Below are 11,885 nucleotides of genomic sequence, written 5' to 3' on the forward strand. Positions count from 1 at the left end.
AATCTTGCAATCTCGACTTGTCAAAAAAGGCCACAAAAACACGAAATCGCGAGAATGCGACATTTCATTTTCTCGCGTTCTCGCGATCTCGCGTTAATCATTACACAAAATAGGTATAAATATGCCCATGATAAACAAAATAAAAGTCAATACACAGTATACCATTTAACTTGTATGAATGTGCTTATGGTTTGTTTTCTATATGTCTAGTCAATATGCTGGCTAGTAGTTCTTGTTTGGTAACTATTTTCTGTATCATGTAAGATTGATATATCTCATCTATCATGTATATCGTATGTACTTGACAAAGATTACATTTGATCAGTGTGTGGTACCTATATGGGATTATTGCATGCGTTGACTGTTCGGCTGCTGGATGTGCAGACACACTCTCGTGTCACCCACAGGATAGGTTTCTTTGTATAGTATCTATTGTCTATTTCATTATTATACCATGTATTATTATAAGTCTTTATGTCAACACTCATTTTGTATATCACTATAAACATGTGATCACGTAAGTCACCTGTGTGATATTGCATCGCGTAATACCTGTATATGATTGTTGATAGGCACATTTATACACTATATTTATTATGATGACATGTTCATCAGATGTGATTTTATGTTCTGTATATCGTGTATATTATTGCTATTACAGGGTGTCTTCTTCCACCACGATATGGAAATAAACAGATATGTCACTCATAGCCCGTAGTCTGTGGTAAATAACACATTGAAACTCCATTATATCATGGCTGCCACAGGAACACAAATATTATTGGTACAAATGCATTTCTATTTCTTGGAACTTGGAGACGAAAGAATCATGTAAGACAGGGTGTTTTGTAGTCAGACGGGAGCGGAAGAATATATTAATTAATATTTATGTCCTAAACTAGCGAATATGGTGTCGAGTAAAACATCAGGCATGCTCATTTTAGCCGACTGCTACAAATTGGTCGGTTAGAATTTTGTTTGAATGAATATGCTAGCCGTATATGATATAGCATCATGGAGAAACTCACTGGTGTGTGATTATTTCTATAACTGACGGTGTAGCTGCGAATTGTTGCGGCTTTAAGCACTATTTTATCACTCACTGACGTTAATATTTTTTCCAGCTTCCGGACACTTTCATGTTTTCACTTTTATTGGACATTCATATTCACAATTTCGTTTGTTAAATAAAATTTAACACGTTGAGGATTTTAAAATAAATAGGAAATTGTAACAACGGGAGCGGACTTATATACACAACCCTAAACTTCGTGTATGTAAATTACATAGCATTTTCAAGCAATGTGATAATTTTGCTAAATGCTACTTGGGAAATGAAAAGCATGAAAGAAGCGTGACCATAGCACTACTAAGATGCGCATGCGCCTTGACCTTATGCTATTACACATGCGCAACGACGGCGTTTACAACGCGAGATCGCGAGAACGCGAGAAAATAAAATGTCGCATTCTCGCGATTTCGTGTTTTTGTGGCCTTTTTTGACAAGTCGAGATTGTCGACTTTTGACAAAAAGTGCTATGTACCAAAAACACGAGAATGCGAGATCGCGAGAACGCGAGATTTTGCCAAATCTCGCGTTCTCGCGATCTCGCATTCTCGCACTTTTGGCATTTTTAGCTTGTTTCCAAAGGTCGAGATCGCGAGAATGCGAGATCGCGAGAATGTCCGTTACAGTATACCATACTTAAGCCGTCAACTGAAAACATTCACATGTATATGTTTTCATATCCTGTAATGTAATTATAGGGTATATATTGTGGTCCACCCTGTAAGCACTGTCGCGTGCTTCGTTAGTGCATTATTCAATCTGGACTAGACTTTGTAGTGTTACCTTAGTGGTTAGTGTGTAGATATCATATCAAACCTATATTCGTTCTGAGAACGTAATGAGTGAGTGAGTATAGTTTTACGCTGCTTCTAGCAATATTCCAGCAATATCATGGCGGGGAGACATCAGAAATAAGTTTCACACATTGTACCCTTGTGGGAAATCGAACCTGGGTCTTCGGCGTGACGAGCGAAAGCTATAACCACTAGGCTACCCCACCGCCCCCTAAGAAAATACAGTCATTATTTCCTGTTTATAGTTTGAGTTTAGCTTGAAAAAGCGTGACTGCATGTTAACCTGATCAAAAATGACAGCCTGACGAAGGTCTCAGACGCTTGCTAATGTGGTGAACTCCACAAGCATGCGGGTGGCGCCGACTAACTTGGAAACATTATCATGGGATTCGAACCCACGTTCATGGGCTCCTGGCGCGGCCAAGGTACGCAACTCTGCACAGCGGATGGCGGCGTTATAAACGACCGGGCATCACTAGGCCCCCGAGTTAGTCGTATAAATATTGACAGAAACACTGGCTAGCATGTGCATCTTCTGACACAGTCCGGGATCGGGTGGTCAGGCTTGCTGACATGGTTGACACATGTCATCGGTTCCCAATTGCGCAGATCGATGCTCATGCTGTTGATCACTAGATTATCTGGCCCAGACTCGATTCTTTACAGACCGCCGCCATATAGCTGGAATATTGCTGAGTGCGGCGCAAACCTAAACTCACTCACTCACTCTGAAACAGTCATGTAACCCAGTGGGTACACAGACGGGGAAGTGCCCACATTCCTATCGTTATTACTGAGGACCGTGCGGTGTTTTCCTGCTGAAGTTTCTGGCTCGATTCCGGAAATGGATATATCTGTAAATATATCACGGGAGCGCCTGACAATAACCAGTCTCGACCATCTTCAGAAACAGATTCTACACGGCGTAAAAGGCAACGTGGCGGTACAAGATGTATGTAGGGATCACTGAAGATCAATGCTGGCCCCACGTGTTCAGGGGACGCGCCTGCTGCCCTACCGGTATCTGGTACCACTCACGGAAAGAGTGAGTTTGTTGCACATCTGCTCTGCAATGCAGCGTAGGCCTCAAAACCAACCAGTCACTGAAGGGATCGCAGGAACAGTGAATCCAGTGACACTACAGAGTATTTCATGCTTCTATGGAAACTCGAGGCGTTACATTGCTGCGTACAATGGAGACATTCTGCTGTGTCTGAGTAACACAGAACTATGTATGTAAGGTAACATACTCGTGGGCAGTAATCCGGGAATGTTTGGACTAAAGTACTAAAACACTACATGTTGTTGCATATGCTTGAAAAACCAAATTACGCGTTGTAAAATGGTAACAATAACAGATTTGGCTCTGATTTAAACAAAAACGACTGAAATTGAAATTGGTACCATTTTACTTTGGAAGAGGAATACACAAGAAAGCGGAATAGCAACAATGCCAGAAAATATGGTCACTATGACAGCGACAGCACTCGATTGTCAAACAGCTCTTATTTAATGATTGTTGTAATTGTTACAACAATCACAGAAGTGTAGCCACAGTCGCACGGATACCCTTGAACATCCGGGTTAGAATTGGTCTTCAGCAACCCATGCTTGTAGACTGAAGGGATCGGGTGGTCAGGATCACTGACTTGGTTGAAACATGTCATCGTATCGATGCTCACCGAATTGTCTGGTCGAGATTCGATTATTTACAGTCCGCCACCATATAGTTCTACCCGCCGTCAAACTGTCTCCTAGTTCTACCCGCCGTCACACCGTCTCCTAGTTCTACCAGCCGTCACACCGAGTCCTAGTTCTACCCGCCGTGAAACCGTCTCCTAGTTCTACCCGCCGTCACACCGTCTTCTAGTTCTACCCGCCGTCAAACCGACTCCTAGTTCTACCCGTCGTCAAACCGTCTCCTAGTTCTACCCGCCGTCAAACCGTCTCCTAGTTCTACCCGTTGTCACACCGTCTCCTAGTTCTACCCGCCGTCAAACCGTCTCCTAGTTCTACCCGCCGTCAAACCGTCTCCAAGTTCTACAAACTCGCCGTCAAACCGTCTCCTAGTTCTACCAGCCGTCAAACTCGCCGTCAAACCTTCTCCAAGTTCTACCCGCCGTCAAACCTTCTCCTAGTTCTACCCGCCGTCAAACCGTCTCCTAGTTCTACCCGCCGTCAAACCGTCTCCTAGTTCTACCCCCCGCCGTCAAACCGTCTTCTAGTTCTACCCGCCGTCAAACCGTCTTCTAGTTCTACCCGCCGTCAAACCGTCTCCAAGTTCTACCCGTCGTCAAACCGTCTCCTAGTCCTACCCGCCGTCAAACCGTCTCTTAGTTCTACCCGCCGTCAAACCGTCTCCTAGTTCTGTATGTGGAATATGGAATAATATCACTGAGTTGTTACCAGAGCAGCCCGCCCGACTGAAACTATCGTCCTCAAATACTTTATCTGTTCTAGACATTCTCGCCGACGCGTGGCAGGTTATTTCTAGATTACAAACATATAAGTTATTCTTAAAAATGCGAACAACAAGATTCCTAACTCCTACGTGTGGCGATTGTACAGACTTGAGGACGTTTTACGAGCTGATCATACGTTAGTGAGTGAGTGAGTTCAGTTTTACGCCGCGTTTAGCACTATTCAAGCAGCATCACGGCGGGGGACACCAGAAATGGGCTTCTCACATTGTATCCATGTGGAATCGAACCCGGATCTTCAGCGTGACGAGCGAACGCTTTAACCACTAGGCTACCCCATCGCACCCAAACATGAGTGTTCGGTATGAACGCAACACATGTGTATGTTTTACCAGCGTTTGTGATCGTTCATTAATGAGACCACTATGTACTCAAGAGGACATTCCAATTCGGGTGTTAGGTGCAAAGAACGGACGGAAGTTAATAAGTATTACCCCCAACATGAGCTATTTCTATTGTCCGACATTGCAGCAATGCATGAAACAGATGGATCAATGCTTTGCACCTATTGCACATGACGCCAAGCAAATAACATATAAACTGAACACTCTTTGGTCACTTCGTGGTAGCCCGGTCACTGGGGTAAGTCATCCAACGATTGGTTGGTTACAAATAGTAACTATAGTACAAGTAGTTCACACGTTCCTCTGAAGTACTGACGTCAAACTGAATTATCGTTAATGGTTGGTTTGGGTCCTGTCGAAGGAGTCGACCCGTCTCATCCCAGGCAGTTTTTGTGGTGGAGATCTGAAGAAACAGCCGGTCTTGGCAGTAGAGCAAATTTATGCTGCATCAAAAAGTAAGCGCCAACAACTGCGGACGTGTAAGGGGTCACAGCTGCAACGTGATGTTCATTTGCGCAACGGGTGGAACACCATCTTCTTCAAGGTCATTGACAATGCTGGTTGGTTGGTTGTTTAATGTCGTCACCAGCTGTTTCCCAGCTATATGATGGCGGTCTGTAAATATTCGAGTCTGGACCAGGCAATCGAGTGATCAACAGCATGAGCATCGAGCTACGCAATTGGGCGATGACATGTGTCAACCAAGTCAGAGAGCCTGACCAGCCAATCCCCTCAGTCGTCCCTTACGACAAGTGTGAGTTGCTGAAGACCAATTCTAACCCGGATCTTCATGGGTCTTGACAATGGTGAGTTGTAATACCACTCAATACAGTCACACTTCCAACCCCAAGTGATGACGTTGAGTAACACAGGCGTGCCTAAAACGTCCTGTTGGACACAGGTAAACCTTAGCACTACCACCGGAACTGTCCTGATGAAAGCTTTACTAATCTGTGGACAGTTCCAGTCTTCTGACTCCCTGATGCTTACTGCACACAGCAACGCGTGTCAGACGTTGACGTGGAAGCAGAACTAAGCGTATCACTGGGTTCATATATTGAACCCCTTCGGTTGTGTACAGTTCCGTCACAAATTGGTCCTATCCCAGAAATTGTCCGAGTCGTACAATTGATCATTATCCTAGATTCCCCGACCGAATGTGTTCGTCGTGTTGACGTGACGTCATACGTAGGCGACTGACCCATGCTAGGTCATGAGTGTTTCCTTGCTGTAGACAACGTCTCCAAAGAGATGTATTGTGTTTCGGTAAACATTAAAATGTCTGGCAGCATCTGTTTGCAGCATGCCCACGGCGAGTAGACATTCGTTCTCAGAGAGCCGTTGCATAGCGTTAGAGTCATACGAGGGGCTATCTAAAGTTTTGAGCCTAAAATACTTCTGATATGTGCATGATAAAACTGTATGACATTGAACAATGGCTTATGTCATTCACATAAACGTAATATTGACATGTACATGTCGCTAGTTTCCGGTCACGTGACAACTTATTACATGTACCCCTATTGAAAGGGCAGAAATGGATAAGATTGAGTACAGAGCAGTCATAAAGGTTTTGGACAACCCGGCGAAGCACATTAAAAAGCGGTTGACAGCAGTATATGGGGAGTCTTGCCCATCATCTGCAACCATCACGCGATGGGTGAGGGAATTTCAGTGCTGTAGAGAGGGTCTTGAAGATGACCACCGCCCTGTTCAACCCATAGCGAGCACCAGCCCGGAACACATTGACCAGGTGCATATCCTGGCCATGAGCAACCGTCGAATCTCCATCCATGGGTTACAGCAGACACGTGACATCTCATATGGATCAGATGTAACCATCCCGCATGAACATCTCCACATGTCTAAGGTTTGCGCACGATGGATCCCAAGAAGACTGAAGAAAGTGAGACAGTTCATCAAGAAGAAGCCCCGTGGCAAACTCAGACATGTAGGTCTTCTTCATCAACGCTCTGGTCCACACCAGTCGTGTTGCACTGGCCGCTGATTTGAATCTGGATTTGAAATCCTACTTTACCCACCCTATTCTACAGACCTGGCACCATGTGACTACCACCTGTTTCCTGATCTGAAGAAGCACCTCCGTGGTAGGAGATTCACGGATGATCATGGACTCCGTGGTAGGAGATTCACGGATGATCATGGACTCCGTGGTAGGAGATTCACGGATGATCATGGACTACGTGGTAAGCGATTCACGGATGATCATGGACTCCGTGGTAGGAGATTCACGGATGATCATGGACTCCGTGGTAGGAGATTCACGGATGATCATGGACTCTGTGGTAGGAGATTCACGCATGATCATGGACTCCGTGGTAGGAGATTCACGGATGATCATGGACTCCGTGGTAGGAGATTCACGGATGATCATGGACTCCGTGGTAAGCGATTCACGGATGATCATGGACTCTGTGGTAGGAGATTCACGCATGATCATGGACTCCGTGGTAGGAGATTCACGGATGATCATGGACTCCGTGGTAGGAGATTCACGGATGATCATGGACTCCGTGGTAGGAGATTCACGGATGATCATGGACTCCGTGGTAGGAGATTCACGGATGATCATGGACTCCGTGGTAGGAGATTCACGGATGATCATGGACTCCGTGGACTAGGAGATTCACGGATGATCATGGACTCCGTGGTGAGTAGGAGATTCACGGATGATCATGGACTCCGTGGTAGGAGGAGATTCACGGATGATCATGGACTCCGTGGTAGGAGATTCACGGATGATCATGGACTCCGTGGTAGGAGATTCAGGAGATTCACGGATGATCATGGACTCCGTGGTAGGAGATTCACGGATGATCATGGACTCCGTGGTAGGAGATTCACGGATGATCATGGACTCCGTGGTAGGAGATTCACGGATGATCATGGACTCCGTGGTAGGAGATTCACGGATGATCATGGACTCCGTGGTAGGAGATTCACGGATGATCATGGACTCACTTCAGTTGTGGAGACGTGGCTACAGTACCAAGAAAAGGACTTCTATAGACAAGGTATACATGTCTGGCAGACAAGGTGGACCAAGTGCATCTACTTACAAGGCGATAATGTTGAGAAATATATCGTGACTGCATCGATGTTATGCCTCTAAATATGTTAGGCTCAAAACCTATTGATAGCCCCTCGTATATATTTGAGAAAAAGTGTTTCTGATAGCTATACGGTATTAGTGTTCACATAGAAACAATCGCGTGTGAGTATTCTGTCCTAACATACAGGCAATAACCCAAAGTGTGCGCCATGCATGAACATTCACGTGCAAATTGTGAATCGCGACGTGAAATTCGAGGAGATGTCTTCATGAAAATGTATAAAAGAAACAAAAGATGCGTTATGTTATTTCAGAATAAATATATTTTTATTGATCTTTATATGAAGCATAGTTACTATTTTCCTTTAGTATATTTAGTGCAAAAACGTTTAATGATATATTAATATAGCATATGATGCCCACACACAGTGTTCAGCCACGTGGCCTTTTCCAGAGAGATGGGAGTTGATGGTCTAAAACGGTTCTCATTACAACCACCTAGTCTGAAAGGAAGCACTTTTAACCTTTCATATAGTCTTCAAATCATTCTTGGATTGTTGTATTGAAGAAACAATGAGCTAAATATACTTTTATGAGGAATATTGCAAATGTTCTGTTTCATTTGCTGTTCTACGATGATTCTACAAAACCGTATTTCAAAGACTTGTGGGGATTCCTCAAAGACGATAAAAGAGTATGAAAACAGGAATTGAGTCCTTCAGCTATACGGATCTTCCCGACACCTATAGTACTATTCCCACCATACCACGGTAGTACACACCAAGGCTTACACCATGTGTGAAACTGAACCTGGCAGAAAAACCAAAAACGGGTTGGAAATATTTTTCCAATGTGGGGAATCGAACTTCGACATGACGAGCGAAAACGTAGCTATCCCACCATTAGAGACGATGTTATGGTGTTAGTAAGCTGATCTATACACATTATAAATATCCACGACAGATACTAGTCTGCATAGCAACTGATATTTATAACTACAAAGAGAGAAACGTGAACGTTTTGAGCAAGAAATACATGCATGTCCCCTGTTACGCTCCCAGAGAGTAGCTGGTCTGGGCGACCATAGTCCCCGCGAGCAAATGTTTAAATTGGTTGTCAGGTAACTGACTGAGTTCTCGGCACAGTTCCACTATCATTTATAACGGAACTTTCATTCAGGGGGAAACATTACGGCAACTACGAAATCTTTCGCCCATTCCCCGATCAACCCATGTCGGTATTGATCACAAGCGTAATACAGAACAGATTCCAGGTGACGGAGGTGTTTAACTGGGAGAGCTATATGGATCTTGGGAGCCGGCGTAGTGGTAGGCGGCCGCTACCCGCTGTGGATGCGTAGACACTCCACCCTCGCCTTGAGAACAAGTCCGTATGACGTTACGTTGTACTAACGTTGTACTAATGACAGAAAGACAGAAAGACAGACAGACAGACAGACAGATTTATTTCGTAGAGTGGCCATGAGGCCAAAAGTAAAGTGACATTTTTACATAATTTTCTTTGGAGCGCTGGCATGAGAAGTACACTGTTATTTATAAGCATCATGAAACGTTATGGATTTTGTTTACAAATATGGCTGGGCGTAAAATAGCATTTGCATTTTGGGTATTAAGTAAATTTACAAACTTCTGTATGTTGGGATTTACACAGTAATATTGGGGCATATACCAGGGTGCCGTTGTACAAAGCTACCTTAGCGCTACGACTGTCGTAAGTCTATGTTAAGGTATTGGAGTTACGATCACCTTAGCGCTAAGATCGTTTTTGTACAACGGCACCCTAATGCGTAAATCAGAATAAACAGGGCACATAATAGAACATGGTACTCGTCCTTGACAATATTGACGCAATGGGCGCACATGGCAGAACTGATATCATCATCTTTGGATCTTCTAATGGTTTGTACATTCAGTTTACTGATGCCGCATCTAAATTTTGTAAGAGATCTGCGGAGTTGCATAGAGGATAATACTTTTAAATATGTTTCATGGACAATGCCATGTTTAAATAGTGAATATGCATACAAATATTTGGAGCTTGCAATAGCGGATGACCATTCTTGGTAACATATATCTCTACAACGTTGTTTTGAATAGCTTTAAGAACATATTAGAATCTCCAGCTTTTTGGTGGATCTATACATATGCAAAACCGTATTGAAATAACGATGTTCTAACTGAAGAGGTCCAGTTAGTATCTCCATTATCATCTAGATTTTTCATCATGTTATAGCAACGTTTAGAATGTCTTGTGGCTGGCTGACTGAGTAGTCGTAACCAGTATGATATAACTCTTGTTTTATAATTAACAAGAAGTGGATATCTTCCACATTCCGCTAAAACAGCTCTATTAGAAGAGCGATAACCAACTCCTAGAACAAATTTGCAGAACTTAGAATGGACTTTTTCATTGTTATGACGATACATTGTTCCCGAAATTTCTGAGCCGTAGAGCAAGATTGGTTGAATTTTGCCATCAAAAATCTTAAGGAATGTATCTGGGGAAAGAGATTTAAATCGACATATAATTTTTTGGATAGGATATAACGCCTTCTCGGTTTGTTTACACAGAACCTCACAAGCTCTTGCAAACAGGTTCCGGCATGAAAACACTATTCCGAGATATTTGTAATAGGAAACAGATTCCAGTCTTTCAGAGCCAATAAACCATTTTTCATTTTTTTTAAATGTAGTACTAACAGATTTAACATTGGCGTGACGTCGATGAACAAGGGCATGGTGCCGACTAAACGAGGATCAAAATCAAGGTGAATCTGGAATCCGAACCCACGACAACTGGATTATGACACACCCATGTGACGTAACTAACTAGAACATCCGGGCAGTTAGCTTGACCTACCGTATCGATATTGTGACGATTTGATAGCAGACTCCATAAGTCATGAGGTTCCAGCTGAATTTGTATATATTTAGTATCAGATTCAGTAGGTAAACAACTGTCTAAATATATTTTGCTGTCATGAGAAATTGACAAATTGTGCGATTAGTGATTCAGTTTTGACGTAGTTCGTGTGCTACTTCTATTAAGGGCACATCTTTCATGTATACCCCTTCACATTTGCAGTTAAAGTTTTATCCCACGACAGACATGCCATAATTGCAACAGTATTCGTTTAAACATTTTGTGAGTGTTTTCTGTTGTGTCCACCGTCCATTCGAACCAAACGTCTTTTCGGTAAGCATATGGATGTGGCATGACGGTGGCTGAACGGGCTAGGCGGCTGACTTTGTGCGCTGGCGATTAGGTGCCTGACTCTGAGGGTGTGGACTCAACACACACACAAACAAACATAAAAACACTGGAATCGGTACTTTACTGAGGATGTAATCCCAAATATGACATATGGTACATTTGACCACTTTCTCAATGGCATTGTGTATTCAAACATTGGGAGGCATCCATGTTGGAACTGGAAACACTAGTTTCACTAGTTCTCGTGATCCTTACATTCTTCTGCTAGATTTCTTAGCCATGGAAATATGCTCTTATCACAGTGTTATACAATCCGTATGTGGAGGAATCTGATTTTTACATTTAAATAAGAATCAATATAACTGTTCCGGTGTTCACCGATGTATTATTTACGAAACGGAAAAAGCCGACCCGAATAGGCCCGAATGCTGATGAGTGGACAAATTTAGCTCAGGTCTATATATAGCCGCTATCACATGATGCTGTTTGGTCCCACTGTCGCCAGGTATTTTCTAAACATACTGTGCCAAGTCAGTCACATTGTAACAAACTGCCCAAAAAATCTACAGGTTAAAATTAGTCACGCGAATGAGAAAGAGGACCATTCCAAACGTCACGGGGAAAATATGGACTTGCTATAGCTGTCATGTTAATGGGACACACTGTTTAAACCTCCAAGTGGAAAGCTAGCGAGAACACCTCGGCATTACGCTGTCGAGTTGAGTCAATATTTGTACAGCGGGAGACTTCTTAGTTTGAGCACAGACCCTGTGATCCGGCGTCTCTTAACATCAATCAGGCTTACTAGAGTCTACTCCATCGAATCCTGAAGGCAAGAAGGGGAAAATAGTACTAATCTGCAGTTTACAGCTTCGCGGCCCGGCCAGTGAA

This window comes from Haliotis rubra, unplaced genomic scaffold (assembly GCF_003918875.1).
Source record: "Haliotis rubra isolate DU_JTF1 unplaced genomic scaffold, ASM391887v1 Scf133, whole genome shotgun sequence".
Classification (NCBI taxonomy): Eukaryota; Metazoa; Mollusca; class Gastropoda; order Lepetellida; family Haliotidae; genus Haliotis; species Haliotis rubra.